The 22,707-nt window shown below is 39.4% G+C and overlaps 1 protein-coding gene across 2 annotated transcripts in view; it reads right to left on the reverse strand.

Annotated features, from left to right (window-relative positions):
• The window catches only part of LOC141221874 (contactin-associated protein-like 5), a 1,265,469-nt gene that overhangs the window by 825,279 nt on the left and 417,483 nt on the right, over nt 1-22,707 (reverse strand). The gene's annotated exons all lie outside the window — the stretch shown is intronic.

A 22,707-nucleotide genomic window follows, 5' to 3' on the forward strand; every position in this document is an offset into this window, starting at 1 on the left:
ATTTTTATGCCTTTAGATCAGATAGTTATACTTCACAAAATAGATAAAAAAAAACATTGGCCACATGTCTACTTTACTTTAGCATAATTTTTTAAACATATTTTTTTGCTAGGAAATTAGAAAGGTTAAACATTTTCAGCAATTTTTAATTTTTACAGCAAAATTTACAAAACCAATTTTTATAAATAGGCACTCCCATCAAAATTTTTATCCTCTTAATATGTTGCAATCATCATATTGTATAGCACTGTGTACTTACAATTGCTCATTTTGTTCTTCTAAACAGCTAATTATTCTCTTTTCCATTAGGTTTATGACATTGCATAATTAAAAACTGACTAGCTGAATCCTTCTAAGCTCTACATAGAAACAAGAAGTCAATTTTTCTTGTATGAGTCATAAGTCACTGGAAAAGCTCATGATAGAGGGGATCAGTAGAGGAGTTTGGACAGGGGTTGAAGAGGGGAATGATTTCTGCAGGTACAAGAGACATCCTGTTTCTACATAGAGCAGAGAAAAGAGAAGAATTAGCAGGAAATAAAGGCGAAATGAGCAATTGTAAGTACACAGTGTTATATAATATGATGACTGCAATATATTAAGAGGATAGAACTTTGAAGGGAGGAGTGCTTCTTTAGGGACCACATCACATTTGAAGTGACTTTGAGGGACCTGTGTGACAGAAAATACCCAAAAATGACACAATATTAAAAACTGCACCCCTCAAAGTGCTCAAGACCACATTCAAGAAGTTTATTAACCCTTTACGTGCTTCATTGGAATTAAAGCAATGTTCAAGGAAAAAATGAAAATTCTACTATTGCTCATGAAAATGTTCCTTTAGGTCTGAATTTTTTATTTTTGCAAGGGTAACAGGAGAAAATGGACCATACAATTTGTTGTGCAATTTCTCCCAAGTATACTGATACCACATATGTAAGAGAAAACTACTGTTTGCGTTCACGGCAGGACTAGGAAGGGAAGGAACACCATTTGACTTTTGGAGTGCAAAATTAGCTGTAAGAGAAAGCACCTGTGCTGTATTCTTGTGTACATAACATCTAATACATGCTTATGATATGACTGCCATGACAGTCGCGCTTTGCAGTATTTTTTTGCATTGGCTCCTGCTTTGACTTACTGTTGGCATGGCTCCTCTCAATCACACAACCATACGTATATTGTAGGAATTCAAGCTCTCAGGTAGGCATAAGGTAGTTTCAGGAGTCAGTCCTTCTAACTGCGGGCTAAACAATGCAAGAGTATTTACCAGACAGCAGATCAGATTCCACACCAAGCGCAGTGTGCTTCACAATCACTGGTTACTCACCAGCTCCAACACATCTCAGGCTGTAGTAGACTGTCCACCATTAAACAGTTTTTTTTCTGTAACACCAGACTGCTTAGCTCCCCAGATGACTGACCACTGAAAACCCAACCTGGCCCTCTAGACATAGCTAGCCAGGTTCACCTGATTAAGACCTGCAGGGTTAGGAATCAACCCAGTCCTCCCTGAACTCTTTATATATATATATATATATATATATATATATATATATATATATACTAAAATGAAGACTCTAGTGCTCCATTTCACATAAAGTAAAAGTTGTGGTGAGCAAAATTGTAACTTCTGTAACTCCATCAAAATGCCAATATTACACTGAATTATACCTTTGCACACCATGAGAAGCACTGCCATGCTATTTTCAGCAGATGTTACTTAATCATATTCCATAAAAGCAAACACAGTGCCACAAGCTTTTGCATTTTGGAGTCAGCTGTACAATGTTTGGATTTCTGGAATACATTTTAAATAGGGTCTCTACTATAACTAACCTATAGTTCACCAGCCACAGTCATAGATACATGATGGATAAGCTACAATGCACTTGTATACAGAGACAATATTGTATTTTTATCATGTTACAATGGTCCCACCCCTCATTGCTTTCTACAATAAACAGATTTACAATCCAAGATATAGACTCAAATGCCAAGTACCTTGACCAAACGTAAAGCATTACTAATAACTTCTCCCTCACGGCCACCGGCAATTATGACATTACTTAATTGAAGCAAGATTGATTTTTCACTGCAGATATCACTTTGAATATACAAATATTATCACAAACTGTAACACATTAGTGGCTTTCTGCCCCCTGCACAATACACAGCACTGCTACAGTAATAATTACCAGCAGCCACATACTCAGATAGTCCTAGCGGTAACAAATTAGCTCTGAGAGTTCAGCAGAGTACAGAAACCCTATGTTGTAGAAGTGATGGTGTATGATGTGCAGGGATATAATAATAATCGTAATATTTATATAGCGCCAACATATTCCGCAGCGCTTTACAATTCAGACAATTTACAGACATTATCGGTGCTGTCCCCATTGGGGCTCACAATCTACATTCCCTATCACTATGTCTTTGGAGTGTGGGAGGAAACCGGAGATCCCGAGGGAAACCCACACAAACACGGGGAGAACATACAAACTCCTTGCAGATGTCGTCCTTGGTGGGATTTGAACCCAGGACGACAGCGCTGCAATGCTATCCACTGAGCTACTGTGCTGCCATATATAAATATTCTCCCCAGTTAGGATGCAATCTTCAGAAGAGTATCCTGTCACATCTATTTAATGGACAGGTACAATTTACAAGAAAAAAAACATGTTGTTAACTTGTGCCTGCAAGACATATTGTGACTGCAATATGGAATCACACTGTAGTAGGAGAGGGTCTCTCCACATCAAAACGGCACAGCAGTCATTTTGAAAAGGGCCCCGATTCATCAAGACTGGCCTTGTTCACACCGGTCTTGATGAGGGAGCATGCTGAAGTCACTAAGAGGTGTCCACCTGAATCAGGTGTATCTGAAAAGTGGCTTCTGTGTTCCCCACCACAAGCCTTACTCCTGACAGGGACTGAAGTAACATTTCAGTTATGTGGCAGCTCATCATGAATTAGACAAGTTGTGGCGTCACCCCCCTGGCCTAGGAGTAACCATAGCTGGGTGAAAGCAGCATGAAAGCACCAAACTTTGCATGGGGGGTCTCTTTATCCTTTGCTGTAAAGAAAAAAATGATAAATAGTAAAAAAAAAAAGAGAAATAGCAAAAAAAAAAGCAAAAATGCAACTCATCACGTAAAAAATACATGTACATTATTAGAAAAGTATACAAATAGTCACAAAGCCAGAATAATAGTGATTCAACTATTCAAAATGAGGAAAACTTGAATGGTGCAAAAATTTTGCGACTTATGAAAGTGTTTTACATTAGACTCATGGTGAAAACACTTTGATGGATCAGGGACTAAATAGTTATAAATGCTGTGGTTGACATGTGTTAATACCCACCAATTGCTGGTGTAAATTTTAAAAGGTCTGTCTGCCTGTGGTGAGCCCTTCCACTTTTGGAGAGTGGTGAGAGCAGCATAAAATTGAAAAAAGTAAAATGAAGAAAAATCACCAAAATATGTAACTTTTTCCTGCTAAAAACCTGGCTCAAAAAAGCTTATTAAATATCCCATATTAAGACACTGTAACAATTCTAGATCAATGACTCCATTGTTATTAGAGTGTAGAACTGCTATGTAAATGCTATAAATGTATAATTTTGGAAATGGATTAAAGGAATTCAGGCTTAGGGTGACATTGTTAGAGAAATAAGGTTTTGAGCTCAGCACACCTGGTGCACTGGGATCTTTCAAGGAAGGGTGCCATATGCCACCGGCGTAGCACAGCAAAATACAAAGAAATAAGGGAGGCAACTTGGCCTCTGCAGCAAGCGAGACGCACAGTGGCTTTGAGGCTGGACGGATACAGTGCTCCAGCCAACTTCAGAGTGATGCTTGGAGGTTCTGAACCACATAACATGCAAATTCATGCTCAGTACCTAAGAAACCAGCCACCTATGAGAAACTGCAGAGGTGGAGAGCAACCTAGACAACGAGCAGTACACAGTAGATATAAAAATCTCTCTGTTTTTGAGAATGGAGAGAATTATTAATAAGATGTACATTACAATGGTACTTGTTTTTATAAGCACTTTGCAATTTTACCAAATTAATAAGATGAGACAACTCCTTTAATAATATTATGATCATCATCATATAAGTTATGGGAAAATGTTCATTGAGGAGTAAAACAGATCATTCTTTAATAATAAACCAACTATTGACTAAAATCATTTCCGTACTTTTAATCTTGCATGTGTAATGTGCAAAATGACTTTAATGACACAACAACCAGACCCGTCCTTGAGATGCAACTTCATTTTTCTTTATGAAGGAGCCCATAAATTGCCTCCGCAGGGGCCTTGGCAGCTCACAAATGGAAATGTTGTTAAAATGTCCTAAATGCAACAGGATCTATTCCCAAGGAGTCATTAGAGAAATTGATGAGGTCTATTTTTCCTTATCATGATCTCTGAGGACTCATTATGTTAGAAAAGCTGAGGTAGAAGTATAGCAGTGATATAGAGGTGCACAGTGAATACAGCGGGCACTGACCTTTATATTCCAAGCACAAAACTAGATGCTGCAAATTTCCTTTCTTGACTTCTAGTCTACTATCAGCCATTATTGCTCTATTATATTTATTTTGTTTAACCCCTTTCTGACGTATGACCTAATAGTACGTCTTGGTGACCTGGGCCAATAATGTACTATTAGGTCAAATGGCAATCGCGCCCGCGCACAAGCGGTGCGGGGCGATCGCCGCTGGGTGTCAGCTGATTGTCACAGCTGACACCCGGCACTATGTGCAGGGAGCGGTCCTGCACCGCTCCCTGCACATTAACCCCCTCAATGCTACGATTGAAGTCGATTGCAGCATTGCGGGGGCAAGGGGAGGTGATTGCAATATTCACCTCCTCTTCCGGTCTCCAGCGCTGTCTGCCGCGGCTTCCCGGATGTTGCCATGATGACCCGATGTCGTCATGGCAACATCCGGGTCACCAGACAGCAGGAAGATTCTTTAGTCATGCGCAGTGCATGTCCAAACTATCTTCTCACTGTGCAGCACTGACAGCCTGTATAGCACAGGAATGGTACTGCATTCCTGTGCTATGCAGGCGATCAGAATAAAAAAAGTGAAAGCCCCAGAGTGGGACACAGAATAAAAGTCCAAAAAGTATTAAAAATGGAAAAAAAAAGTTGTAAAAAAAAAAATAAAAATAAATAAATAATAATCCTCCAAAAATAAAAATATAATGTACCCATCAATAAATATTATTATGAAAAAAAACAAAAAAAAAACAATAAAAGTACACATATTTGGTATTGCTGCATCTGGAACGATCTGACCTAAAAAACTGTCTCACTAGTTAACCCCTATAGTGAACACGGTAAAAAAAAAAAAAAAAAAAGCGAAGCAAAAAAACAATGCTTTATCATCATACCGCCAAACAAAAAATGAAATAACACGCAATCAAAAAGATGAATGTAAATAAAAATGGTACCTCTGAAAACGTCATCTTGTCCTGCAAAAAACAAGCTGACAAACAGCTCCATCAGCCGAAAAATAAAAAAGTTATAGCTCTCAGAATAAAGCGATGCAAAAAAATATTTTTTTCTATAAAATAGCTTTTATTGTGTAAAAGCGCCAAAACATAGAAAAACAATATAAATGTGGTACCGCTGTAAGGGTACTGACCCGAAGGATAATGCTGGCTTATCAATTTCACCACATGCAGAACAGCATAAAAAAAAATTAAAAAAATTCTGGAATTGCTGTTTTTTGTTTATTCTGCCTCCCAAAAATCAGAATAGAAAGCGATCAAAAAATGTCAAGTGCCTGGAATTGATACCAATAAAAACGTCAAGTCATCCCTCAAAAAACAAGCCGTCACATGACTCTGTCGGCCAAAATATGGAAAAATTATAGCTCTCAAAATATGGCGATGCAAAAACTAGATTTTGCAAAAAAATGCGTCTTTTATTGTGTGACAGCTGTGAATCTTAAAAACCCGATATGATTCTGGTATCGCTGTAATCGCACCAACCCGAAGAATAAAGACGTCTAATCACTAATACCACATGAGGAACGGCGTAAAAAATAAACTCTAGGGCTAGGGTTAAGGTTGTGTTAGGGTTATGGTTGGGTTAGGGATTTTTTTCAAAAGTAAAAAATAAAAAAAAAAAGATGACGATATGGCGACTAGTGTTGAGCGCAAGTGCTTGCTACTTGAGTTTGCATCGAGTGCGATTTGAGTATCGCGGGTGCTCAAGTGACATGCTCGAGTCTCTACCCCATATGCTTCGTGGCCTCACGGTGATTGCCTGCCATGCACGAGCGATCACCGCATGTTTTTTTTTGGGTGTCTAATAAGTATGAAACATGCGAGCGGGGACTCGAGCATGTCACTCGAGCACCCATGATACATGGTGCATACCCGTGTACCTGATGCAAACTCAAGTACCGAGCACTCAAGACTAATGACAACTTATTCAATATGATGACCTAATGTTATCAAATTCTGTGTCGTACCTCTGGATTCAAAAAGGTTCGCTATACCCCTTGATAAAATCCTTGAGGGTTGTAGTTTCCAAAATGAGGTCACTTGTGGGGGGTTTCCACTATTTAGGCACATCAGGGGCTCTCCAAATGCGACATGCCGTCCGCTCTCAATTCCAGCCAATTTTCCGTTCAAAAAGTCACACAATGCTCCTTCCCTTCTGAACTCTGCCGTGCGCCCAAACACTGGATTTTCCCCACATATGGGGTATTGGCGTACTCAGGAAAAATTGCACAACAGTTTTTGGGGTCCATTTTCTCCTCTTACCCTTGTGAAAATAAAAAAATTGGGGCTAAAACATTATTTTTGTGCAAAAAGTTTGATTTTATTATTTTCACGGCTCCGTGTTATAAACTTCTGCAAAGCACTTGGGGGATTAGGTTGCTCACCACACATCTAGATAAGTTCCCTGAGGGGTCTAGTTTCCAAAATGGTGTCACTTGTGTGGTTTTTCCACTGTTTAGGCACATCAGCGGCACATCCGCTAATTATTCAAGCAAATTTTACATTCAAAAAGTCAAATGGCGCTCCTTCCCTTCCGAACCATGCCGTGCGCCCAAACAGTGGTTTTCCCCCACATATGGGGTATCTGCTTGCTCAGGAGAAATTGCACAACAAACTTCATGGTGCAATTTCTTATGCTACCCTTATGAAAATGCAAAATTGGGGCTGAAAAACATTTTTGTGGGAAAAATATGAAAATTTTATTTTTATGGCTCAATGTTCTAAACTTCTGTGAAGCACTTGGGGGTTCAAGGTGCCCACCACACATCTAAATAAGTTCCCTGAGGGGTCTAGTTTCCAAAATGGTGTCACTTGTGGGGGTTTCCACTGTTTAGGCACATCAGGGGCTCCCCAAACGCAGCATGGCGTCTGCTAATTATTCAAGCAAATTTTACATTCAAAAGTCAAATGGCGTTCCTTCTCTTCCGAGCTCTGCTGTGCGCCCAAACAGTGGCTTTTCCCCACATATGGGATATCTGCATGCTCAGGGGAAATTGCACAACAAATTTTAGGGTCCATTTTTTCTTGTTACCCCTGCAAAAATAAAAAAAATTGGGTCTAAAGTAAAATTTTTGTGAAAAAAGTTAAATGTTAATTTTTTTCTTCCACATTCCAAAAATTCCTATGAAGCACCTGAAGGGTTAATAAAGTTCTTAAATGTGGTTTTGAGCACCTTGAGGGGTGCAGTTTTTAGAATGGTGTCACTTTTGGGGATTTTCTGTCATCAAGACCCCTCAAAGTGACTTCAAATGTGATGTGGTTGTTAAAAAAATGGTTTTGTAAACTCTGTTGGAAAAATGAGAAATCGCTGGTCATCTTTTAACCCTTATAGTTCCCTAACAAAAAAAAATGTTGGTTCCAAAATTGTGCTGATATAAAGTAGACATGTGGGAAATGTTATTTATTAACTATTTTGTGTGACATATCGCTCTGATTTAAGGGCATAAAAATTCAAATTTTGAAAATTGCAAAATTTTAACAATTTTCGCCAAATTTCCATTTTTTTACAAATAAACCCAAGTGATATCGAAGAAATTTTACCTCTATCATGAAGTACAATATGTCTCGAAAAAACAGTCTTAGAATCAGCGGGATCCGTTGAAGCATTCCAGAGTAATTACCTCATAAAGTGACAGTGGTCAGAATTGTAAAAATTGGCCCGGTCATTTACGTGCAAACCACCCTCGGGGGTAAAGGGGTTAAGATTTTTATTTCTCATCAATCATTTTAATATGTTCTTGTAATTTTGCATTTATCCCTAAAAATCCACATTTGCTAACATTACCAGTTATTATTGCAGACAGTACATAGGACAGACAAATCAATAGAGGACATTAGTTTGTAAGGCAACCCATAAGAAATAAGTCTACATTCATCATTAGTGTTTCTCCACTTTTCAGGAGTAGTTTCTTATTTATTATTGGCTTTAGGGTTTGCACCATATTCCCGTCGCTGTTAACCTGTTGAATGCCGCTGTCAGTCTCTGACGGCTACATTACCGCACGTCTGCTGGAGAGACCCACATGCCTGTCATGATGACAGCTCTCCTGTGAATGCCAGCTTTTTGCTGCTATTCATAGAAGACTATGTGCTTTGCTATATACAGCAATACAGTCATATAGCTGTATATAGCACAAGCGATCAGATGATCACAAGTTCAAGTCCCCCAAGGGGACTAGCAATACAGTGAAATGTGGGAAATTTTTTTATAAAAATATAAAAGTTAAATTAACACCTTTCTCCCCTCATTACAAATAAGGAAACAATAAAAAAATGCACATATGTGGATCCATTACGTCAGTACAAGTAAGATCTATAAAAATATCAATTTAAATAATTTGTTTGGTAAATGGTGTAATGAGAAAAAAATCTAAATGCCAGAATTACAGTTTTTCTTCTGCCAAAATACTGTGAAAAAATTAAATTAAAGGCGATCAAAACATCATACCTTCCCCCAAAAATGGTATCGATAAGAACGTCAGCTCAGGGCACAAACAATAAGCCCTCACACAGATCCATCTACCAAAAATTGAAAACAGTACGGGTCTTGGAAAATGGCGACATGTTTTTTCCAACTTTCCACGCTTTTTTTGCAACTTAAATAAAAAAAACTATGCATGTTTGGTATCCCCGTAATTGTACTGACCTGGAGAATCATACTGTCCAGTTTTTTTTACCATATACTTAACATGTTAATTAAAAAAAATAAAAAAAACAATTGTGAAATTGCAGCTTTTTTGCAATTTTGCTGCACTTGGAATTTTTTCCCACTTTGCAGTGCATCACTTGTAAAATGGTGCAAATGAAAAAAAAAAAGTTATGTCTGTTGGAAGAAGAAGAACTAAAAATGAAAGTGTAGAAATGAAAAATAGTCAGGCTGGGAAAGGGTTAAAGAGAAATTATCATCAGAAAATTACCTAATGATTAAAATAGGTTTTTGTGTTAAAGGTATTTTTTTAAATTGACATTGCATGTGTCCAATGTCACTTCTCCCTTTCAGGGAGTTTGCAAAAGGAGGAGGGAAAATAAAAGTTCAAGATTACAGTTCTGCGCCATTTTGTTAGTCACTGCAGTGAGATGCTGAGATAGAGGTTGAAGGGGTTAATTAATTTTGGATTTTGATAAACCAATATTTTACATATGCGGTGATACCAGCTATCTTTATTTATTATTTTTCTCTATTTTTAATGGAGGAGAGAGAAATGATTACATTTATTTTTTATTTTTTACTTTATTTTTTTAATAACTTGCCTTTACACAAGGCTTGTCATCTTCCCTTGCCTTCTGTTCCTGAGAAAACTAGGTAATATCCAGTATGATAGCCTCAGGGTGTCGATTGTATTCAGACATTTCTTAGTCATATCTGTTCCTGGGGAAGCTGGGTGACTACTAACAACTGTGTTATAGTTTCCATAAGGTCAGTCCAACCTGATCTTAGAGAGCTGGGCAACATCCAGTGTGGAGGTCATCATATAGGGTATTACTTAGTCAAGTTTTTCATGGGAAAGCTGATTATCTCCCAGCATGTCTTAGCTCCAATTGTTGGTTTTATCTGTTTCTCAGAAAGCTGGGTGACACAACAGAGATTCTAGATATGAAGAACTGGGAACTCAGTAGTAACATTTTAGGTGATATTTCTTTAGACTCCACTGTATATGATGTTTTGGTCAATAACTTAGACCTACTTCAGATATACAGACTGCATATAGGAGAGACGTGTATGATAGAGAAGCACTAGTGATAAGGTAACAGCTAGAGGTCAGCCGGAAGTGGTTCTACTTCCTGCTGTTTCTTATTTATCACACTCAGAGCGCCTCACCACTGCGGTCATGCCGCCTTGCCACTAGCACTTCACTATCATACATCCCTCGCATATATATCTGACAAGTCTGGAAAGCTTGCAATTTGTTACCATCTTTTCAGTTAGCCATTAAAATGTATCAACCACTGAGGACTCTCAAATCTTAATATTTTTTTATCTACTTGCTAACAAGGTACAAAGATATATTTTTCCTCTCATATACGCCATATGTTTATCTGAAGAAGGTCTAAGTTATTAGCTCAAAATTATTGGATTGCAAATAAATATCACCTCAATTTTACTACCGAGTGCCTAACTCTTCATGTCTACTATAAGAGGTAGGCCCCTACTGTACACCACTGATTCAAAGTGTCGTGATCTACTCGTAACAACATAATTGCTGGCAGGAATCAAATAGGGACACTACCCAGCTTCGCCAGAATTCTGTAAAGCACTTATCTTAGTCAAGCAGTGATTTGGAAAGGTGGGACACACCGCATCATCTGAAGACCTTTAGGTTCCAGTAAAGTGGATGCTGATCTGGTTACTTGTGCCAGATTAGGAGTACATTGTAATGGCACTTGTAATATTTGCCACCCAACTTTCTCCAGAAGAGATACAACTGAAGATCCCAGTAACATAGAAGAAGGCTGAATACATCATAGTAAGGATCTTCCTGCCACATTTTCAGCTTAGTGGCACCTTCTTCATGTTAACATAATTAACAATAATGAATTAAAAAAAATTGTGAAATATCCAATTTAAATTGCTACATTCTTTGGAGCAACTTACTTTAGTCCCGTGGCTTAAATCTTTAGTCCCTATGTTTTTGGTGTTTTTAGATTTTGTACTATATTGTATTATGCAACCTCTCTCTAAAAAGGCATAAAAGAAGTAAATGACAGAAAAAAAATACATTTTATTTTGGGCACAAAAACTGTAAATGATTAATTGTTCTCCAAATGGGTTTTTCTACTGACAGACCTTTAGGGCCCATTGGAGTATGTGCACATGGTGTCTTTTATAAGCATATTCAGCCTGAAATATGCCAGAAAAAGCACTTAAAATTGCTAAAAAGAAAAAGCATGATTTGCAATGTAAAACATACTTGTTGTGCATATGTTCAGTCTTTTTGACTGCTTCAGGCTTTACAAAGTCATGAAGTGGCTGAAAGAAGTGAAATGATATCAAAATGTCCGAAAAGAAAAAATACTGTTGAAAACAATGAAAAAAAAAGACATCAGAAAAAGATGTTCCTATGCAAAAAAAGTGACGGCTTCTACTAAAAAGTCTTCGTCTTGCAAAACTTATTGGGTACATTGGTGTCAGATTATGTCAGAGGATTCTTGGTACTCTTATGTCTGTGGGGCTACACAGCGAGGGCTTCTTTAGAACTGGTTACCTATCAGTAGACAATATGCAACATAGTAATGAAAGACTAGAAATGAATGTGAGAATACACAGAGGAGCACTGTGGGGTAAATTTATGGTATGCTAAGGTTGAAGTTTGCAGTATTTGTAATGACTTCCAATTCAAATACAGCCTACCGCAGGGCAACATTAGTGGAGTCACAGGTTGAAAACCACTTATATTCAGTACAGTATTTTTTCCCCAAATGATTTAAATCCTAAAAAGGCTGGCTCCAAGTAAGAGATATTTTCATTAGAAAGTTCTGATCTCTGGCTCTTTGGACTCAATTTTTGGGATTATGGTACAATCTTGGGTCTTATCTAAAAATAAAATGTTGTAAACTTGTGCAGCCGCTGATAAGATCCATCTAACATACGTGAGGAGTGAAATCAAATCTTCAGCATTAGTGAAGCCACTTCATTACTTACAATCTCTTGATACTTTGCCCTTATCCCCCAGTTACGTGTATGCTTATTAACTATGTAATTTTTTTTTTAATATTTGATATTTTTTCTATTTTCTCTTGAGTCGTCATCTCTGAGGAAGTGCATTTCACTGCTCTGGAAGGTTTCACGTACAAATTTCAATTATATCAAAGCTAATAGCTATCTAATATAGACATTGCCATAATTTATTTAAGCTCAGGGACTCAGTAAATTTGTGTTAAATAGAGCAGAGCTATACTTTTTAGCTCTGGTTAATTATTATCAATTAGCATTAATTTGATGGGGGAGATCTATTATGAAATAGCTCAGTCTCTGTAGAGAATACTAATACTTGATTTGTCCCACATATGAGTCTTCCAAGGCCATTATTTACATAGGCTTCATTTTATGGAACCTACTGCACAAATATGGCTACAATACACACTGTATGCAAGTTCATAGTTGAAACTAGATGATGAAGGTGTTAAATAATGTTTGTGTATTATTCTTTTTATTCCAATTATTTGGAGAAATTTGCAATGTTTTGCATTGCTTTTATGTCATGCACTAAACTTAATAATATTTTGGGACAAATTTCTTCTTATTTGTGCCTAAACAGACTGTCTTCCTTTTTGTCAGACAAGTGGATGGGAGTTTGTCATTATAGATATATTTCAAGAAATTTAGACCTTGCAACTTTTTAGAAAGTCATGAACGTTTTGTGCAAATGTACTCCATTGCCTGGGCAGGCTAGATGGCTAGTCTTCTGTCTGAAAAATGTCATTCTTTATGTAGTGCAATAATAAAAAGATTGTATCAGATAAAGTTTTTACCGTCAGATGTTTTGGGGTATTTTTTTCACATTTTATTTCTATATTCTAAAAGGAATTATTTTTTAAAAATAATTAGTGAGCTACTTTAAGGCTGTGTGCACACGATGCGTTTTTTATGCGTTTCCGCCGCGTTTCTGCAGCTGCGGAAAAGCTGCGGAAACGCATTAAAAACGCATGGTAGAAGGGCAGCAATGTTCCCCAATGGAAATCCGCATATGCTGTGCCCATGCTGCGGATTTTTCCGCAGCGTTTATGCTGCGCTCAAAAATCCGCAGCATGTCCATTAATTTTGCGTAAACGCGGCGTTTTCGCTGCCATGCACTTGCATTAGAACGCGCCAATATCGCAAGACTGCATTTGTACTTGCGTTATTGGCGCGTTCTAATGTGCGGATGGTACCCGGGTGTGGAGGAGAGGAGAGTCTCATCCACATCCAGGTACCATTAAAAAAGCTGTAAAAAAAGAATAAAATAAAAAATAAATATATACTTACCTTCTGGCGGCCCGCGCAGCGCTCCTGCTTGGTTCCCGGCACTTTGCAGTGAGTTGAAGGACCTGCGCTGACGTCGGCAGGTGATTCAATTCAATGTTGCCGGCAAGGGAGAACGGAGTGAGCAGGACAGCGCGGACCATCGGAGGGTAAGTATACATTTATTTTTTATTTTTACCATTCTCTCGGGTCACACTATATAAATCCATGCAGTTTGCATGGAGTTATATAGTGTGACCTAGTTGTCAAGCACAAGTGATGCTAAAATTGCCTGGAAAGCCCTGGTCAATCCGCATGCGTTTTTCTGCCAGGGAGATGCAGAAATGATGCAGAAATTTTATGCTTCATTTCTGCATCGTGTGCACATACCCTTATACTGTGATTAGCATTTTAATGGAATTTATAATATATATGCTTATAAATATAAGCTATTCTTTTATAAATTTAAGTTACTAAGTTTTTTTTCCTTTAACTCCTTAGTGAGCAAGCCAAATTGAATAATTCTGACCAGTGTCAATTTATGAGGTAATACCTTTGGAACGCTTCAACGGATCCCACTGATTCTGAGATAGTTTTTTTGTGACATATTCTACTTTATGATAGTGGTAAAATTTCTTCAATATGACTTTGAGAAACAAAATGGAAATTTTTTTCATATTTATGAAAAAAATGTAAATTAGGCAAAAATTTTGTCATTTTAAAGCTTTGAATTCTTATGCCCTTAAATCAGAGAGTTATGTAACACAAAATAGTTAATAAATAACATTTCCCACATGTCTACTTTACATCAGCACAATTTTTGAACTACATTATTTTTGTGTTAGGAAGTTAAAAGGGTTAAAACTTGACCAGCGGTTTCTAATTTTTCAAAAAAAAAATTCAAAACCATTTTCTTAGAGACCACATCACATTTGAAGTGACTTTGAGGGGTCTATATGACAGAAATTTCCCAAAAGTGACAATATTCTAAAAACTGCACCCCTCAAGTTGCTCAAAACCACATTCAAGAAGTTTATTAACCCTTCAGGTGCTTCACAGGAACTGAAGCAACATGAAAGAAAAATAATTAACCTTTAACTTTTTTTCACAAAAAATTTACATCAGACCCCAATTTTTTCATTTTTACAAGGGTAACAAGGGAAAATGGACCACACAATCTGTTGTGCAATTTCTTCTGAGCTTTCCAATACCCCATATGTGAGGGAAAACCCCTGTTTGGGAGCAAGGCAGGGCTTGGAAGGGAAGGAGCACTAATTTGACTCTTTGAACGCAAAATTAGCTGGAATCGAGAGCGGACACCATTTTGGGTTTGGAGAGCCCCTGATGTGCCTAAACAGTGGAAAGCCCCCACAAGTGACCCTATTTTGGAAACATTTCAAGGAATGTATCTAGATGTGTGGTGAAAACCTAGATACCCTAGGTGCTTCACAGAAGTTTATAACGTAGAGCCGTGAAACCTCAAAGATTTTATCCAGAGATATAGTGAGCATTTTGAACCTACAGATACGACACATAATTTGATAACATTAAGTTGTGATATTGAAAAAGTTAATTCTTTCACAAAAATGTTGCTTTAGCCCAAAATTTCTCACCTTTGCAAGACGTAACACCAAAAAGTGGAGCCCACAGTTTGATTACTACTTTCTTACGAGAGCAGCAATACCCCACATGCAGTCAAAAAGTTCTGTTTGGACAGATGGCCGAGCTCGGAGCAGAAGGAGTAATATTTGATTTTTGGAACACAAATTTCGCTGAAAAAGACAGCGGGCACCATGTCCCATTTGCAGGGCCCCTAAGATGCCTAAACAGCAGAAACTCTCCACAACTGACCTCATTTTGGAAACTAAACCCCCCTCAAGGATTTTATTCAGGAGTATAATGAGGATTTTGAACCCAAAGGTACTACACAATTGATAACATTACGTCAGCATATTGAATATGTCATCATTAGTGTTGAGCCCAATTGCTCACTGCTTGAGTTTGCATTGGATGCTCAGTTAGGCAAAAAAAATAGATAGCCAAAAAAACATGTGGGGATTGCCCATGTATCGAGCATCTCACTAGAGCACACGCGATACTCGGTGCATACCCGAGCACTCAATGCGAGCACTTGCACTCAACACTAGTCGCCATATCGACATCAATTTTTTTAAACTTTTGAAAAAAAATGAATCCCAACCCCCACCCTAAGCCCAACCTCCAATCCAAAGCCTAACCCTAACACAACCCTAACCCCAACCGTAACCCTAACACAACAATAACCCTACCCCTAACCCCAACTCTAACACAACCCTAACACAACCCTACTCCTAACACAACCTCAACCCTAACACAACCCTAACCCTAACACAACCCTAACCCCAACCCTAACTGCAAATAATGAAAAATAATGATTTTATTATTTTTATATGACTAAAGGTGTGACAAAGGGGTATTTTATTAACTATTATTGGCTTCTGATCACTGTGATATCACAGACCACTGTGATATCACAGTGATCAAAAGGAACCAATAGAAAAAAAGATCTGCCGTTGCCGGGCACAGGCCGGCAGATCTCGGTGGGCACACTATGCATAAAAAAGATGACGCAGAGGGCCGGGGGACAGAGGAGGAGGGCCGTTGGATGGGTAAGGAGGGTCTGGGGATAGCAGAGGTACCGGAGTGGTTCAGGGGGCATCATTTATTTCTCCTCTGACATATACAGTATTTCATGTCAGAGGAGAGCGAAACCATTGAAACAGCGGCACACTTTTTTTTTTACTTGATCGCAATTATTCATTGGATAACGGCGATCACGTGATCAGGAACCAGAAAACCGGCCCTGATTATATTCTCCAGAGTCTCAGCTACCCTCGGTAGCTGAAACCTTGGAGATTTTCCAACGCTGGGGGGCACTATACCCTTATTTATCAGCTCCGTTACAAAATGACTCTGAGGAATAATAACTCTTAACTGCTGCCATTAAAAGGCTTATTGGCGATCATTAAGGGGTTAAAGGGCTTCATTGTTTATCTCTCTAATCTTCCCTGACAGTGATCTTCCTTTTGAAAGCCAATACAGAGTTGCTATGGGGCCATCACCTTACGGAAAACTGCTGCTCCTTGTGTTAAGACAATGTATCTACGTTAATAGGACGAATCACCAGAAGAATCCTTTGTGTGACCCTTTAAATTGTTTATAATATATATATATATATGTATTTGCACATCTATTTGCTGTATTTGTTCTTAGGGGTGGGATTTATGTGGTTGCCCTTGCCCACCTGTGGCATCTGTGATGCGGTGCGCATGCGCCCACCTCTTGTCCGGTGCTGTGTCCCTTGCGGTGTCGCACAGGGCTGTGCGCATGACCGGGAGCCAAGTGACGCGCCCCGACTCCCGCGTATGCGCACGGTACCTGACGCCTGTGGGGCTGCGGTAGCTCGGATGAGTGGGCGCGCATGCACCATTAGAAACATCACCCATTGGCTGAGGCTACACCATGTGACTCATCACATGGTATAAGAAGGTCCTGGAAGGTATAGGTGCATATTCCCCCATTGGCTGAGGCTACACCGTCAGAACCATCACCCATTGGCTGAGACTACACCATGTGACTCATCACATGGTGTAAGAAGGTCCTGGAAGGTATAGGTGCATATTTCCCCATTGGCTGAGGCTACATCATGTGACTCATCACATGGTATAAGAAGGTCCTGGAAGGTATAGGTGCATATTTCCCCATGATGAAGTGGTTATTGATACAAGCGAAACGTGCGTAGGGGACGTTGGGAATCTTCTCACCAGGTTGACGGTCCCATTGGCGTCCATCTCCAACTGCTGGGTATGTTCATGAGTCCAATTATTTAATATGTATTCGCCCTTGAGCCTATTGATAAATACCAAGATGTGCTAGGTACTATACCTTCCCTTTGGCTCAGGGTTTAACTTATGGACTCATTAGATACTATCAGTATGTACTATGTATACGAATGCCCTTGTGGCATAGTCACTATTCATGATACCACATTGTAATTGGCGCCACTGGCTACTCACAGCTCGAGGTCTGTGTTGATCACTTTTTTGTGCATAAATGTTATATGGTGTGTTTTTTGTTACTGATTTTAATGTTTATATGTAATAAAATTTGAATAATCGTTCTAAGCTATTGAAGGAACCATTTTTCTCCTTGTTATATATTTTAAAGTAACTTTGAAGTTATGAAGGCAGGCCTTCAAATAAGTTGGATATAAGTTGTTTTACACATCTTTCCAAGGCAACTGTAATACTTGCAATTTGGCACAAATTAAATTTTTCAGAAAAATTTGGCAAAGCTAGCAAAGTAGAATTTCAAAAGGTTTTCTCATCTTTAGTAGCCATATAAAAGTTTCTAGAGTGAATGCTTTTATGCAGCTTTTCTATAATAAAGGTAATGTTTTGTGCTTATTTGTGTTCATGGCTTTGCCTTGAGGCAGTGATAAAATGTGCAGGAATTGTGTTCTCCAGCGGTAATAAGTGAGGAATTAATGACTGGCGTCGTTAGTTGCTACAGAAGGACGTGAACTTTACAATTGTCAGCACCCACAAAGCTAAATACAATGGGGATGTGTATAACGATGATGATGATGATTAATACAGATCTAATCAAGACTCTTGCTTTGTATCTCCTTCGGCAATACATATTTTTTTTATATAAGACTTGACTGTGTATAAAACACTATTGTAGCTTTTTCATGATTATGTAGCAATATTGAATCGGCACATAGGAGAACTACATTATATTAGATGGGTTTGAGTATCTGAACAATGCTTTCACACATTATAACTTATTGAAGTGAAATAATAAAAGAACTGAGAAAGCCAAAGCATTCATATAGAATTTGGTGTAGGCTTTAGAGCAAATGTACAGTATAAATAAATAATAAAATATAGCTTTTCTTAAATTCTTTTTCAGCAATGAAACGTAATAGTTAAGTTGTGCTCAGTGCCTTTGTTCATTGCTTGTTATTTACTTATTAATATATTATTTATCATAAAAAAAGCAATTTTATCCTTTTCTTTTGTAATTTTTAAATGAAGGATATTATTTTTCATTATAATTAAATTTTGTTTTTAGGACTATTTTTTTTGCAATTAAACATATTGTTGTTTTTAATGTTCAATTTTCATGAGTTAAAACCTACATGTAATATTTACTGTATTTATTGGACTATAAGACGCACTTTTTTTCCGCCAAAATTTTGGAGGAAAGTGGGGGGTGCGTCTTATAGTCCGATATATATATATATATATATATATATATATATATATATATATTTTTTATATACTGTTGCTGTGGGTTGTGTGAGGGGAGCTGCAGCAGCGGAGGAGCGGGACACACGAGGCCGTAGCCAGCTGCTGAATCCTACACTGTGCCCCCAGCTAAAGAAAATTAATATTCACTGCTCCCCACGCCCATGGCGTAATAGCGCACCCACTGTACTTGCAGCTCAGCTCCTGGTACGTATGACACCCTTCATCCCTCATCCTGGTATGTATAGCTCCCGGCCCCCATCATCCCTCCATCCTGGTATGCTTTGCACCCCTGATCCCTATCATGCTACACAAAAAGAAATAAACAATTAAGCTCACCTCCTCTCTCCTCCAGCGCTGTGTCCTGCTCTGCTGCTGACAGGGATCTCACTGGGGAGCAGTGACTATTCCGGCACAGCATCTCACAGTGTGAGGGCGCATGGCCATTATGCCATGCGCGGCTCACACAGTGAGATCCTTGTCGGCAGCAGAGTAGGACGCAGCACTGGAGGAGAGAGGAGGTGAGTATAATTGTTTATTTTTTGTGTGCAGCGTGATGGGGATCAGGGGGTGCCAAGCATACCAAGTTGAGGGGTGCCATACATACCAGGAAGAGGGATGAGGAGGACCATACATACCAGGAAGAGGGATGAAGGGTGCCATACATACCAGGAAGAGGGATGAGGGGGGCTATACATACCAGGAAGAGGGATGAGGAGGACCATACATAGCAGGATGAGGGATGAAGGGTGCCATACATACCAGGAAGAGGGATGAAGGGGGCTATACATACCAGGATGAGGGATGAAGGGTGCCATACATACCAGGAAGAGGGATGAGAATTGGGGGACATTACCCCTATAACAGTGTCAGCAGCAGACCTCCTCCCCCTTAACAGGGCATCATGACCACATTTTTTGCTTACATTTTTTTTCCTATTTTTCTCCTCTAAAACCTAGGTGCATCTTATGGTCCGGTGTGTCTTATAGTCCGAAAAATATAGCTGTTTAATAATTTTGTTTTGGCTGCCTTCACACTTTACAGTTGTGTTACAGTTTCCACCGAATAGCAGTAAAAACATTGTGTAAAAGTTTCATTTGGTAAAGACTAGAGGTGAGCAAACCCGAAATTAAAAGTTTGGGGTTCGTACCAGACAGTTTCTGGGACTAAACGCCGAACACGGACTTCTCCAGGTAGTCCGTTGCAATGTTCGGAGGTCCGGGGGAAGTCTGTTGGAGAAAGAGAGAATATTTTCCAGCTCAAAAGTTCGGGTCCCCATTGTTTTCAATGGGGTTCGGGTTCTGGTTCAAGTCGAGGTAAAGTTCTGGTACCTGAACCATGTTTGGAATAAAGTTCGGGTTGGGTACCAGAATCTGAAACTCCACAGGTCCGCTCATCTCTAGTAAAGACCAAACTGAGATTGTATTCTGTGCTGACTGAAGGCTCAAGTGGCAGCAGTAAGATGACTATACACTAAAGCAAAGTATTTGCAATTTTTAATTTATTCACATTTCTATGCAGGTCAATTCCATAGTTTTTTCATTACGGTTCAGGTTGAAATGCCCTTCTGCTTTACACTGCAGCTTTGCTTGCTGTGTTTGAGCACAAGTTTGTCTGCATAGGAAAAGCAGAATGTTATTACAGCAAGGACAGAATGCTCAGAAGCAGCTAGACCCCCAGTGAGGACATAAGATAATAAAGTGACTGCTTTACATGGTTGGATAGATTTGTTCTCTGCTTCCGCACTTGCCAGTTTGATTAAATTAATACAATTTATAGTCACAAGATTTAAAAACATGCAAATTCTAACTCATGTAGCTGTTCACATTACATACTTGTGAGTCATTACCAAATGCTACTTATTGCCAGCGCAATAATGACACAATTTAGGCAGTATAGCCATGTGCACACTGCGCAGGCCGCACACTATACACGCACTATGTCACTCTGCTGAGCAGAGACCTCAATCTACAGATATACAGGTGTCGGAGGCTAATGCATGTACATTAACACTTGCCGTAGGCCAGGCTTAATTGTATCCTCTGAACGTGATGAATATCAGGGGGCTTAAAGATGCTTTATACCCAGAATCCTAAGTGGTGCGGCCAAGCAAGAAACCCAGTGTACAGTGCTGAGAAGACAACCTAGAGAAAGGAATGCGTGGCTCCATCCATGTGCAGCATGTATCAGGCACTGGCTGTATGATCAGACTATAACATACTTTCATAGCTGTGACCGAGGCCACGCTGTGGCAGCTTCTGCCCATCCTCCGCCCTGGATTGACAGGTCTCTGCCTATATGTTCACGTAGGCAGAGACCTGTCAATCCAGGGCAGTGGGTGGGGAGAAGCCGCCAGGGACCCTCCCAGTCCGATTAGTCCATAGTGCGGCCCCGGTCACAGCTATTAAAGTAGATTTTATTCTGAAACTCCACAGAGTTTCAGAGTCACACATACCTGACTGTATAAAAAAATTGAAAATTTGTGGTCTGTATCTGCGCTGCCAGCTGATGACGAAACGTCCAGTGCCAGAGATAATGTAAAACTTTGGGGTTTTTTTCTACGTGGTATTTTACATTATCTCTGGCACTTGACGCTTCTTCATCAGATGGCAGTGCGGATACAGACCACAAACGTTCCATTTTTTAATATTTTTCCGGTGAAATCACCTGTGGATCTGCAGCAGCCGCCCAACCTGGGATCAGGTCAGCATATATTGATACCATCTTTGATAATTATTACCGGATAAGACCCTATTTTTGTGCTACTGTTTCCCCTCAGCTGTTTATATCACGCACCTGTCTGAGATCCTACAGCCAGTGCCTGACACGTGCAGCCCTCATGTCAGTCAGCATGTACAGCTGTCAGGTTCTCTTTAAGTATTTATATATAACAATAATTTTTATTTCTATAGTGCCAACATATTCCGCCGCACTGTACATTCTCATATATGAGATTCTTCTCACCTATTTCTGGTGTTTGGTTCATAACGGAAGCAAAGTCCCAATGGATTTCTGTTTTCTTCCACAGCCATTGTGTAAATCCCCAGCCTGTGAGATTCGGGAATTGGATGTTTCACCCCCAGCAATTTGCCCCCAGGTACATTTCGCCCCCAGGTACATTTCGCCCCCGCACATTTCGTCCCCAGCATTTGGCCCCCAGGATGTTTTGCCCCCACACATCTCACACCCGCACATATCGCCCCCAGTTCGAAACATCCGGGGGCGAAACGTGGGGGGGGGTGAAATGTGCGGGGGCGAATCTTCCTGGGGGGCGAAATGATAGGGGCGAAATGTACCTGGGGGCGAACTGCTGGGGGCAAATTGCTGGGGGCAAAACTTCCTATAACTGAGATTCATGCCTTCTGAATGTAAGTAAATCAAGTAAGTAAAGATTGTAAATTCAGATGGGATCCATTACTAGCTGCTACTAGCTATAAGGACACTTGAGCAGTAATTTCTTGCCATGTGTAACATAGTGCACGTCTTTTGATTCTGCTGGGATTTTTGGGGAATGTTGGGTGTCACAGTACATTTCAGCTGACCGATTGCAGTCATTAAATGACCGGTGATTGGATACATGTAAGCCAATTGTTGATCAGTTAATAGCGTTAGGTGACGATCGTTACATGTCCTGGATTCACAAGCTTAAAAATCATCTCACCTAACGAACAAGCTCCTTTGCAAGGAGATTGATGGCTTATTTAAACAGGCCAAAAATCAGGAAAAGAATATTCCGAGGAATGTTTGTTTCAGATTATTGGCAAGTGTAAATGGACCCTAAGTGACAAATCATAGGAAAAGAAAAAAGAGAAATTTCCAGAGTAAGTTGTGACTGCTCCACAGCCCTTATCAGCCGTCATCTGGACAAGGTGTCATTATTTCTGTAGCCCTACACCATGGCTATACCTGTATGAGCGTAGGGAATATAGTGATACAACTTTTAGCTT

Source organism: Phyllobates terribilis, unplaced genomic scaffold (assembly GCF_046119375.1).
Source record: "Phyllobates terribilis strain yellow unplaced genomic scaffold, ASM4611937v1 Scaffold_2__4_contigs__length_985480577, whole genome shotgun sequence".
In the NCBI taxonomy this organism is placed as follows: Eukaryota; Metazoa; Chordata; class Amphibia; order Anura; family Dendrobatidae; genus Phyllobates; species Phyllobates terribilis.